The sequence below is a fragment of the Pteropus alecto genome, unplaced genomic scaffold (assembly GCF_000325575.1).
Source record: "Pteropus alecto unplaced genomic scaffold, ASM32557v1 scaffold21, whole genome shotgun sequence".
Classification (NCBI taxonomy): Eukaryota; Metazoa; Chordata; class Mammalia; order Chiroptera; family Pteropodidae; genus Pteropus; species Pteropus alecto.
Window position 1 is genome coordinate 23,165,980 of NW_006436282.1, and position 10,719 is coordinate 23,176,698.

The 10,719-nt window shown below is 48.0% G+C and overlaps 1 protein-coding gene across 3 annotated transcripts in view; it reads right to left on the bottom strand.

Annotated features, from left to right (window-relative positions):
• PDE1C (phosphodiesterase 1C) overlaps positions 1–10,719 on the bottom strand; it is a 411,511-nt gene that overhangs the window by 400,421 nt on the left and 371 nt on the right. The gene's annotated exons all lie outside the window — the stretch shown is intronic.

A 10,719-nucleotide genomic window follows, 5' to 3' on the forward strand; every position in this document is an offset into this window, starting at 1 on the left:
CTGCTGGTTCCCACTTAAGAGACGCGGGATAATCCCCTTCAACACTGACTTGACAACATTTGAAAATCTAAAGTAACTTCTAACCGTTAAAGAAAGACGAGTCACTAGACACAAGGAGGCTTTCTTGGAAATTGTAAATTCATGACTTTAAAATAGAACTCCATCCACTTTCTCACGTGCTGCCCGAATCCCGCTGTGTTAATTTGGGCTCCCTGTGCCCAAGAGTTAAAGAAAAACAATGCCAGCTTTCTCCTGGGACCACTCAGAGAGATGAAGCTTCGAGGGGCTGCAGAGTTCCCCTACTTTGCGATTCCAAGGTGAACATCTAAGCCAGCTGAAACGCCTTCCAGTTTGGCAGGAAGGAAGGAAGGAAAAAACAGAAGGAAAAGGAGCTAAGATATACGAGCACCTGCAACAGTCACATGGCTAGGCCAGCGCTTTACATATGTTACATCATCTACAGATATTATAACTCAGATTCAGAAAGGTAAAGAGAATAGCCAGGTATCTTACGAGTGGTGAACATCAGAGCTCGGCAATTCAACTTCTGGTTTCTTCAAAAGTAAAGACAGATTAGTCTTTCCACTATATGCACTGCAAGAATTCTTTGAGATGCTCTCCAATAGTCAAGACGTCTGATGAATAAACTATATAATTCAGCAGATCCAACACAGCATTCCAACTCCCCAATAAAAATGATAATAAAAAACAAAAAAGGAACGAACGCTGGACTTGAACTCTGCAGACCTACTCTGAAACCCTCGCTCACCAGTAACTGCTCCACCTATAACCTCACTTGTAAAAGTTGAATTAGACCATCTGCAAAAACCTCTTTCTTTAAGGCTAAACAAATGGTGGTAGTTATTAGTGATGTAAGTCCAAGATTGCTGATCTTTATATTCTTCTCCAATCCCATGGAATCACACCTGAGCTACTCTATTCTATCATGAAGAAGAGGGAAAGCCCAGCTGTCTGCAGAAGCGAGAAAAGGCAGAAGTCAATGAATCAATTCATGTGAACTCTCAGAGAAGCGAATCTCGGCAGCAGCATAGGTAGACGAATACTCATGAATGCAGTCTCGAGGGGTTTAGACCTTTGTCCAGCAGATACTGCCCTCTGACAAGTAAAAACCAACTTCCAGCAACTCTGCATCCAAGCTCCCCACCCCCACCCCGGGGCCCCTTGGGGAAGCCAAGGCCTGGTTCTCAGGCCAAGCTCCTGCCATAGTCCAGAGCCTGCCTGCCAAGCAGCACAGGAAGTGCCAACCAGCTCTCCCCAGAGCAGCTGGCACCAATTACCCAGACCCAGCTGGAAGCCCTTGGCTGGGCTGAAGCAGGCGCTCCAGACCCCCAGCCTGGTCGGAAATCCTACACTAACACAAAGACAGCTTTGCAGCTGTGCCAGCACTTGACATAAGTGGCTGGTCGGGGGCTGTGGGAGGCAGCCAGGGAGCAAGCTGGCGAGCACCATCCAGGGAAGCAGCTGCGGGTCTGGGAGACTTGCCCGCTCCCTGATTTCAGAGTCTCTCCGTCATCACAACCAACAGTACCAATTGTTGGGCACCGGAAGTGTGAGGGGTTCCTACTAGACTCCTCATCCTACGGAACTCTGCCAACAACACAGCAAAGAAGGAAGTGCTATCCCCATGGACAAAGGAGGGACCTGAGGCCCAAGGAGATCAACGACCTTTCCACAGTCACGGGGACAGGAGCTGCCAGAAGTGCGTCTGGTGCCCAGACCTTCCTCTTCCCCGAGCATCCTGGCATCGCAGAGCTAAGCATCTAAAAAGGGCCTGGCAGTTAGGGACTCACTTTACAAAGCCATCGTAAGTGACACACTAAATCCTAAAAGATGATTAACTGGTTGAGGAGATGGGAATATTTGGAGATCCACCGTGGATTCATCAAGAACAAGTGTACGGCATCAGACACCAATGCCCGACACATAAAAGGGAATGCCTGCCTCTTGGCAAGAAGGGCCAGTTTTGAACAACAGAAAGCAGAAAACAAGGTCATCCTTATAACTTCCTAAGGAACAGTACATATGGATGTTTGATCAAGCAAAACTCAGAGTTGGTTATTATTATTTTCATGTTAATAATATTAGGATTATGTAAATATATTGTGAGCATGTATTATAAAGATATCATAATATTATGAAAATAACATTATAACAAATATTTATATAGAGGTTAACTATATACTACGTGCTGTCCCAAGTGCTTGATGGACATTAACTCACTTAATCCTCCAAAACCCTAAGAGACGGGTCATATAATTATCTTCATTTAACGGATGAACGCAATGAAACACAGAGAGGTTAAGACACTTGTTCAAGACCACACAGCTAATAAACTGTGAAGCCAAAATTCAAACCAAGGTGATCAAGCTCCGGAACTCATCTCTTAACCTCTGTACATACGGCCTCTCAAATCCAGCAAGCAGAGTCCATGCGAGGTGCTTCCATAAATATTATCTGTAATCACATTTATTACTCAAAACAAACCCAACTAACAACAAGAACTGAAGTCATAAAAGCTTCGTATAACATCAGAATGGGAGCTAACCCAGCAGACAAGCAGAAACACTCAGAAAGTTCCACCATTCCCCCACGTCCCACTGGAATTCGATGTCACAAAGGGAAATGGCTGGAAGGCGCAGGCAGCCGCACACTGACATTCTGGTTCGTTCCTGGAGTCCAGCTCAGTGATTATCTATGTTGGGAAAAAACTCCAGTCCCTCATCCTTTATTCCTCATACACTTCACTTCTGCCACCTCTGCTCACCAAATGCATGAATATCCCTCCCCCCAGCTGGGGGTCCCACAATTTACCTCACCTCCAACACTATCCACCTGGAGAGAGCATCAGATCCCACAGGTTAAGGGTTCAGTCACACGAGCAACTGCCCCCCACTTCAGATGCCAATCGCAAGTAGGAGGTCCCCAGGTCCCCACAACTTCTGTCCGATTCACTATAAACGAGAGGCTCCCGTGACCTCCTCCCCTCGGATTTGATTATTTCCTAGAACATCTCAAGAACTCGGAAAAACGCCTACTCTTACCAGTTTATTAACGGAGATGATAAAGAATACAGATTAACAGCCAACTGAACACAGGGAGAGACCTGGGAGGGCTCCGAGCCCAGGAGCTTCTATCCCCGTGGAGTTGGGGACATCGAAAGATGTTCCTAGTGCCCTTGTCACTTTGGAAATTACAAGGGTTTCAGGAACTCTGGGCCAGGAACCGGGGGCAAAGACAAATACATATTTTTTCTATTATCTTATATTATCAAATTCCCCTGTAAGCGAGAATTACCATACAAAGTTATCTACTTAACAAAATCTAGTCGACTATGTCAAAAACAATTTCAACTCTGAGCCCTTAACTGCTCCTTCATCCAATTTGCCTTCACTTTGCTCTGAAATCTGCAAAGCATCTTCTACCAGCAACTCCCCGTGTGCTGCCCTGAGCCAGTCCCCTGCACCTTCCCGCTCTGGGACACCTACAACGGCCTTTGGAAGTGAATGCTCACCTCCTTCTGGGGGTGGCAGGAACCAGAGAGATGTCCTTACCCAACCAGTCCATTTACAGATGGAAAAACCGAGCCCCATGTTAAGTGACCTGCCCAGGATGAAAGAGCAAGTTAGTAAGGACCTAACCCCATCTCCTGATTCTGACACCAGTTATGTGCTTTCCACGACACTGTGCATTCCCCCCCACCCCCCGCCACGGTTCCCCCTGCCTTTCCACAGGGCCCGTCCAGCAAACATTTATCAATTCCAATAGTAACCGTGCTACAGACTGAATGTTTGTGTGCCCCCAGAGTTCATATATGGGTTGAAACCTAGTCCCTAGCATGATCATGTTTGGAGGTGAGGCCTTTGCGGGGGTGATTAGGCCATGGGGGTGGGGCCCTCAGGAATGGGATTAGTGCCCTTATAAAAGAGACTCCAGAAAGATCTCTCACCCTTCCACCATGTGAGGACACGGTGAGAAGATGACCCTCTCTGAACCAGGAAGCTGGCCTTGGCGAGAATCTGCTGAATCTGCCAGTGCCTTGAGCCTTCAGAACTGGAAGAAATAAACTTCTGCTATTTATAAGCTACCCAGTCTACGATATTTCGGGTAGAGCAGCCGAAAAAGTCTATGACAAATAGCTGACAATTTTGAATACCTAATATGTGCCAGGACCTGTACTAGAAGCTTCAGCCGCATTATGATTTTCATGGGCCCTGGACACTTTTGCCTTTGCAGCCCTATCCTCCATAAAATAATTTTTTTTAAGTTTTTAAAAATATTTTCTAGGACTGCCTTGGTATGAAGAATATTAATGTTACAAATTAAAACATTTTATTCAATCCGAAAGTTCGTTCTTTAATTTCGATTTTAAAAGAAGTTAAAATACTTTCAATGGCTCCTAAAAATATTGTGGGCCCTGGGCACTGGGCCTGCTGTGCCCAGCAGAGAAGCCAGCCTTGCCAGGAGCTCTGTTTGCATTATACCATTTCATTTCCCAGCTCAGCAAGGTAGATGCTGTTTAGTACGCCCATTGTAAACCGTAGGAAACTGAACTGGGCCATGTGATGTCACCTGTCCAAGTTCACAATAAAAGATGGGGTTCAGGATTTGAACCCCAAGAGTCTGGCTCCAGAACCTGTTCTATTCTGGACATTCCTAAGCCCCATTTAACCATCCTGATCCCCTCTTCCTTTTGGGTCCCAGGCCGGATCCCCAAGCCAGGTTCGGGAGGTCACTGCTGTGGCACTGCTCTCCACCACCCCAGCTTCCCCCCAGACCCCCGTGGACTCTGCCCACTACTCTGCCCAGGTCCGTGTGGCTGGGTAGACATGCCAGGGTAGACCGCCCCACCTGCAAGCCTGCCCAGAGCGAAACCACAAACCCTCGGGATCGCGCCACGGACCCTCACCCGCTCCCGCCAGAGGGAAGGGACACTGAGCAAACACGCACGATGCGACAGCCAGGCCCTGTGCACGGCACTCTGTTCCCCTGGCCGAGGTTCACCCACAGGGAAGGTGTTACCAGCCCTCTTTATTCTGAGAAAGAAACTGAGGCTCAGAGAAGCTAGATGACTTACGTGGCCAGCGCAATGAGTCCATGTGACTCCAAGGCCCAGCACAAATGCAGCCTCTCAGCTGACAAGCGCCCTACAACTGTGCACTCCGCCTGCTGGCTGGCAATCACAGCCCCACCAGGACAGCCTCGTTCCCCCAGCTAAAGACATGGCTTCCCTTTGTGGAGGTGCAAAGCTGTGAAGAGGGGTACGCGAGTCTCAACCAGAGTTAAGTATTCTCTACAGCTCTGTAACTAAGGATCACGCTCCCCATTTTACATATGAGGAAACTGAGGCTCAGAGAAGTGAAGTGATTTGCCCAAGATGCAGAAATAAAGAGGGGAGATGAGTGGCCGAGCAGGGACTGTGGTATGACCTCTCATTCCACACCCCGCTGCACCCCGCTCCGCTCCAGTCTACCCAAAGACGTGAGGAGGAAGAGGGAATTAGGTCAAGGGGCACTGGGAGGGGGCTGTGGAACATTTCACCTCGGATTCTCATGCGGTCCTCTGTTCCCTTCCTTCACCCCCAACCAGGTGTACGATGTCCAAAGGCCTTGCCCTGACCCAGAAAGACAAAATATTTGGCCAAGAGAGCGCCAAGACCAGCCTGGGCTGAGAGAGTCCTCAGCCATACACACCACGGGAGGCCAGGGGCCTCTGTGCTGGGCTGGAGAGTGGTCCCCACCCCAAGGCATGCAGCCCAGTCACCCTGGCCTCGGCCATCCACAGAACCCTGCCCGCCCCAGAACTTCTCTGAGAGGAGCATCCGCCCGCAGACCCCCTCGCTCGGTAGGGGTTCCCAGCTCCCAGCCAAGAGTGGGTCGGGGAACCCCCGCTCCAGCCCCTTGGGCCTCCGACTGCTGTCTAGGGGCCCTTGTTTTTCCTCCTCTGGGACAACCCCACAGAGAGAAACCCAGGGGCACGGCAGCTGGTGGCAGTTGCTATGGGAAACATCTCTTCAGTACAGGCCTAGAATTTTCCACCAGGTTCATTTTTTGAAGGAAGCAGCTTCTTCACCATATGCCCCACCAACTTCACCCCCTCCCGGCCTGTGTCCTCACCCATGTCCTTCGGACACCCTGGGTGGGTCATCACTGAGGAGAGGGGGGAAATGAGGCCCTCCCCGAACCCCGCTCCCTCATCTATAAAACGAGTTCCAAAAGAGAGTGATGAGGCCCCCTCGGGTGGTGTAAAAAGTGCTTTTGTTTTGCAGACATATTCCACTTGGGAAGGAGGGGCGAGTAATGTCTGTATTTCAGGCAACCTCACGGAGAAAGGAAGAGTCTATGAATTAACTTGAGACAAACCCAAGTAGACGTCCAAACCCCAGAAGACAAGGAACGATGATACTACAGCTCTTCCCTCCCACCCCGGCCCCGACATTCCTTCTGCTAACCATTATGACCACTCACTAAACCATAAGTTCGATGGTTTCCTGGGAATGAAACTCTCAAATCGCGAAGGCTCTGTGACAGTCGGCACCAGTGCAGCCTCACAGTCGTGATTCTGGGACCTGCTCACCACATGCCTGATCTCACGACCTGAGGAAATTACATAAAGAGGGTGCAGAACTATCTGCCCTGGGACATAGGGGAGCAGAGGAACGAACAGGAGCCCCCGGCGGGAGGCAGATGAACAAGGCTTTTTTCTTCTACCTGATCTTCCTCCTGGAAGCTGTGGTAATGGTCGCCTCGTTCTGATTTTGCCCCAGCCTGCGCTGGCTCAGCTGACCTGGGAAACTCCCAAATCTCTCTCCTTCGAGATGACAGACTAATCCCAAAGCTCAGGCAAAAGTAAAGTCCACTGTGGTTTGCCCCACACCACGCTCAGGCTGGGGGGTCAGGGTAGATGTGGGACCCACAGGTCTGGACCCACCTCTGCCACTAACTAGCTTGTGACTTCCAGCCGATTACTTCCTCTTGGGGTCTCAGGAGCTTCTTTTCCTAAAATAGGCGATCGAATGAGCTGAAGAAATCACCTAACTTGGTGCCCGGCCCACATCCCACAGCTGCCTATTCTCAGGGCAGCTCTGACCGACCGTCAGGGTCGCAGAGTCCCCGCAGTCAGGTTGCAGGCTGGCGTAGGAGCCACAGGCTTCCACGTCAGAGGAACCACACACAGCGTTTCTCTAGGGGCTGTTACTGCTGTTTAGGGCGGCTCCTCACTGGGTGGGACTGTCCCACACACGTAGAGCACTCCACTCCCCTGGCCTCTGCTCACTGTCTGTAGAGACGGTCCCAGACAATACACCCCTGGGGAGTATCACCAGGGTGGAGAACCACAGCCGAAGGCTTCTCCCTGCCCAGTCTGAACCAGAAGTGGATGCCTCCCCTTGGCCCAGAAACGTCCATTCTCAGAGAGAGGTTTTGTCGGGAGCCCTCCAAGGAAAGCTTGTCCTTGACCTCGCCACAGGGGTAGGTCAAGCCTCCCGTCCTGCAGAGCCCCCAAGGCCCCCACTGTCCTCACAGGTCTCCCCTAGTAAGAGTCTCTTGAGCCGCCATTACCCTAACACGAACCCCTTTAGTGAAGTCCTCCGACCTGGAGATTTTGCCCAGTTAACAGACTAGAAGAGGAGCTGATTCCTAATGACAGAACATGGGACACCTGAGAAAGGGAGCCACCTGGGGACCCCAAGGCTCATGAGGATTCTTCTCTCACATGGTAGGAGGGGGATTGTCCACCTACTCTCCCTGCCAAAACATGCGACAGGCTGGCAACCACAGGTGTGTACCACACGATACCTGCATGCTCTCAAAGCGAGTCTGACTGCCACATACTGATGCAGGAATATGAGTCCTTGTGCTTGGAAGAAATATCTGTACTATGTACCACACACACACATATAGGCACAGACATATGTACATGTGCATATATAATATATATTATTGATATATATTAATTATATAATTATGCAGTTACTATATAGTAACTGTATAATACGTAGTATATAATTAATATATAGTAATTATAATTATGTATCATATAATTAACACTGATTACATATATAAATAATACATATACATTAAGAGTACCTGCAAATGAATAATGATAAGGTCCCCCAAAAGAAAAACATACAGGGAAAAGATATAAAAAGGCAATTTTACAAAAGCAGTGAAATAAATGTGGCATTGACATGCTACCTTCCACCTCTCAAACCATCAACTTTTTTAAAAATCATAGTTCCCGGTACCCATGAGAGTGTGTGAGTACATCGACAGACTGCTGGCGGGAATGTAAATTTCTAGAGGACAGTTAAGCAATACGTTCTAAAATCCTTAAAAATATACACACTCTTGGACCGAGCGATTGTACTTCTAGAAATTTATCCTTAAAAAGTATTCATGGATGTGCTCAAAGATTTAGTCTATTTTCATTGTTTACTATGGCAAAAATTTAGTGCCACCTAAAGAGCCAACACTGGAAGACTGATGAAATATTCTACGTATAGCAGAAATGAAGCTAATTTGATATCAAATAACAGATTATCAAACATTATGATTGCATTTTTGTTCAAAAAAGTGTACATTCAAAAAAGTACTGAAAGTATATGCAAGAAATATTAATAATATTAAAGTAGCATTGGATGATAAAATTGCAAGTGATATTTTTTTCTTTTGGATTATCCGTATTTTCTAAAATACTTACATTGGCCTAAAACTTCTAAAATGTCTTTTATGGCACTTTTCAGTTTCTACCTGGTAAAATGTCATGTATGAATATATCATATTACCCTAAGAGCACAAATTTCGTGAATATAAGTTCTGAGTCTGATTCATCTTCATAAACTCCCCATGATATTTGCTTAGCGCCTTGAATAATGACAACAATTCCATTTATTGAATGTTCGCCATGTGGCAGGCGATGTGCTAAATTGTATCTTTTTTTAACACAGTAAAATTCAATAAGCATTTGTTGAAGGAAAGAGAGAAGAATGAGGGCAGATGGAAATGAGTGAATGAACAAATGCCCAGATTGTCGAAATACGGTGGCAGCTCTCTCACCTAGAGGTGACCGGCTGACATTGGACAACATTTCTAACCGGCAGACCAAGCTACAGACCATTTATTCTAATGGAATAAGAATGAAAGGAGGGGAGGGTTTGGGGGGCACCACGCTTTAAACCTGGGGGTTTAGAAGCCATGCTTTTGATAAATAAAATCTCACAGGGAACTACCAGATAAAACTTAAAAATCACTTTTGGAAGTTTTCTTACCAGATTCAAGAAAACTAATATGAACATGACAGTGGCCTTTTAATGAATCACTTTTGACCTTGTCGACTTTTAATTCATTTCTACGAACACTCTCCAGCACCCACCATCACCGTTAGAGAGTGAAAGATGAATCAGACACAGTCCTGTCCTTAAAGAATTTGTAAAGCAAGGAGGGCAAGAGATAGGTGCTGAAGTAAGTAATTCAAGGCAGGTGTCAGCTCTCACAGAGGGTACGGGGGATGCAGAGGGAGCAATTCCTTTCCTGTGGGGAAGGAGAGCAGAGATGGCAAGTAAGAGCCAGGGCAGACAAGATTTCTCACTGCAGACTTCAGGGAATGCATTCCTAGCTGTGGGAACAGCCGAGCGAAGGCTCCGGTGGGGTGGAATATGGTGAGTTTGGGCAAGGGCAAGCATTGAGGAGGGTGTGGAAGAAACAGATCTGAAGTGACAGCTGAGGCAGCCTAGGGAGTTGAGGCTGAATTCTGGAAGCACCGTGTTTGGCCCACGCCCCAGAAATCTTGAGTCACCTCATTAGAAGGAGCAAAAGTGGTCCAGAGGAGGGCTCCTTTCCCTTCCTCTCTTCTTGCCAGTAGCAACTGCCTGCTATACCTCCAAGGAGGTGCCTCCCACCAAAAGAGCAAATTAACACACCCCTCATTTCCAAGGCCTTGAGGGTAAAGTTCAAATTTAAAGCCATGGTGACCTGAGCACACTCAGAAGTAGAAATACTGGAACAGCTCCTGGGCAGCTGGCTCTGCCCTGCTGTTTGCCAAACTCTGGCATTCCACAGAGGGACCTCCCCAGCTTTGCCCACCTCCTGGAAAGGTGAGGAGGCAAGCCCTGGACCGGTGTGTCAAAACGCGCATACCATGGAGCGAATAGCAAAAGCATCAAGAACTGATCTCTTCAACTTCAGCCTCCAGGGCATCAGCCCTGTGTCCTGCTCCCTCGAATAGCCTTGAATATATCTCCAGCCCCCTCTGGTACCCCTTGTGGTAAAGAGTTTGGGAAGGAAAGAAAACAGGGAGCCACTGGGAGTGCAGAGGACAGCAGACAGCTTTTTCACTCTGCATCTCTCTCTCTCTCTCTCTCTCTCTCTCCTCTCTCTCTCTCTCTCTCGTTTCTATAACTGTTGACACGTCTCTGTCACTTCCCTCTATTAATCTCAGGCTTGCATCTCTGTCTCTGCATTTCTGACCTGGTATCTTGGTGTTTCCATTAACGTGTCTGTGTCTAGATGTCTGTTATTCTGTGTGCGTCCCTGTGTGCCTCTGTCTTAGTTTCTATCACGTCCACGTCTTCCTTTCGCCGGCTTCCCTCGCTCGGTATTTCTATCTCCATCTCTCCATCTCTCCATCTCTGCCGCCATCCCTGATTTTATCCCTCCTCTCCCGACTTGAGTTACTAAAATCAAAGCGAGGAAATCGAGAGAG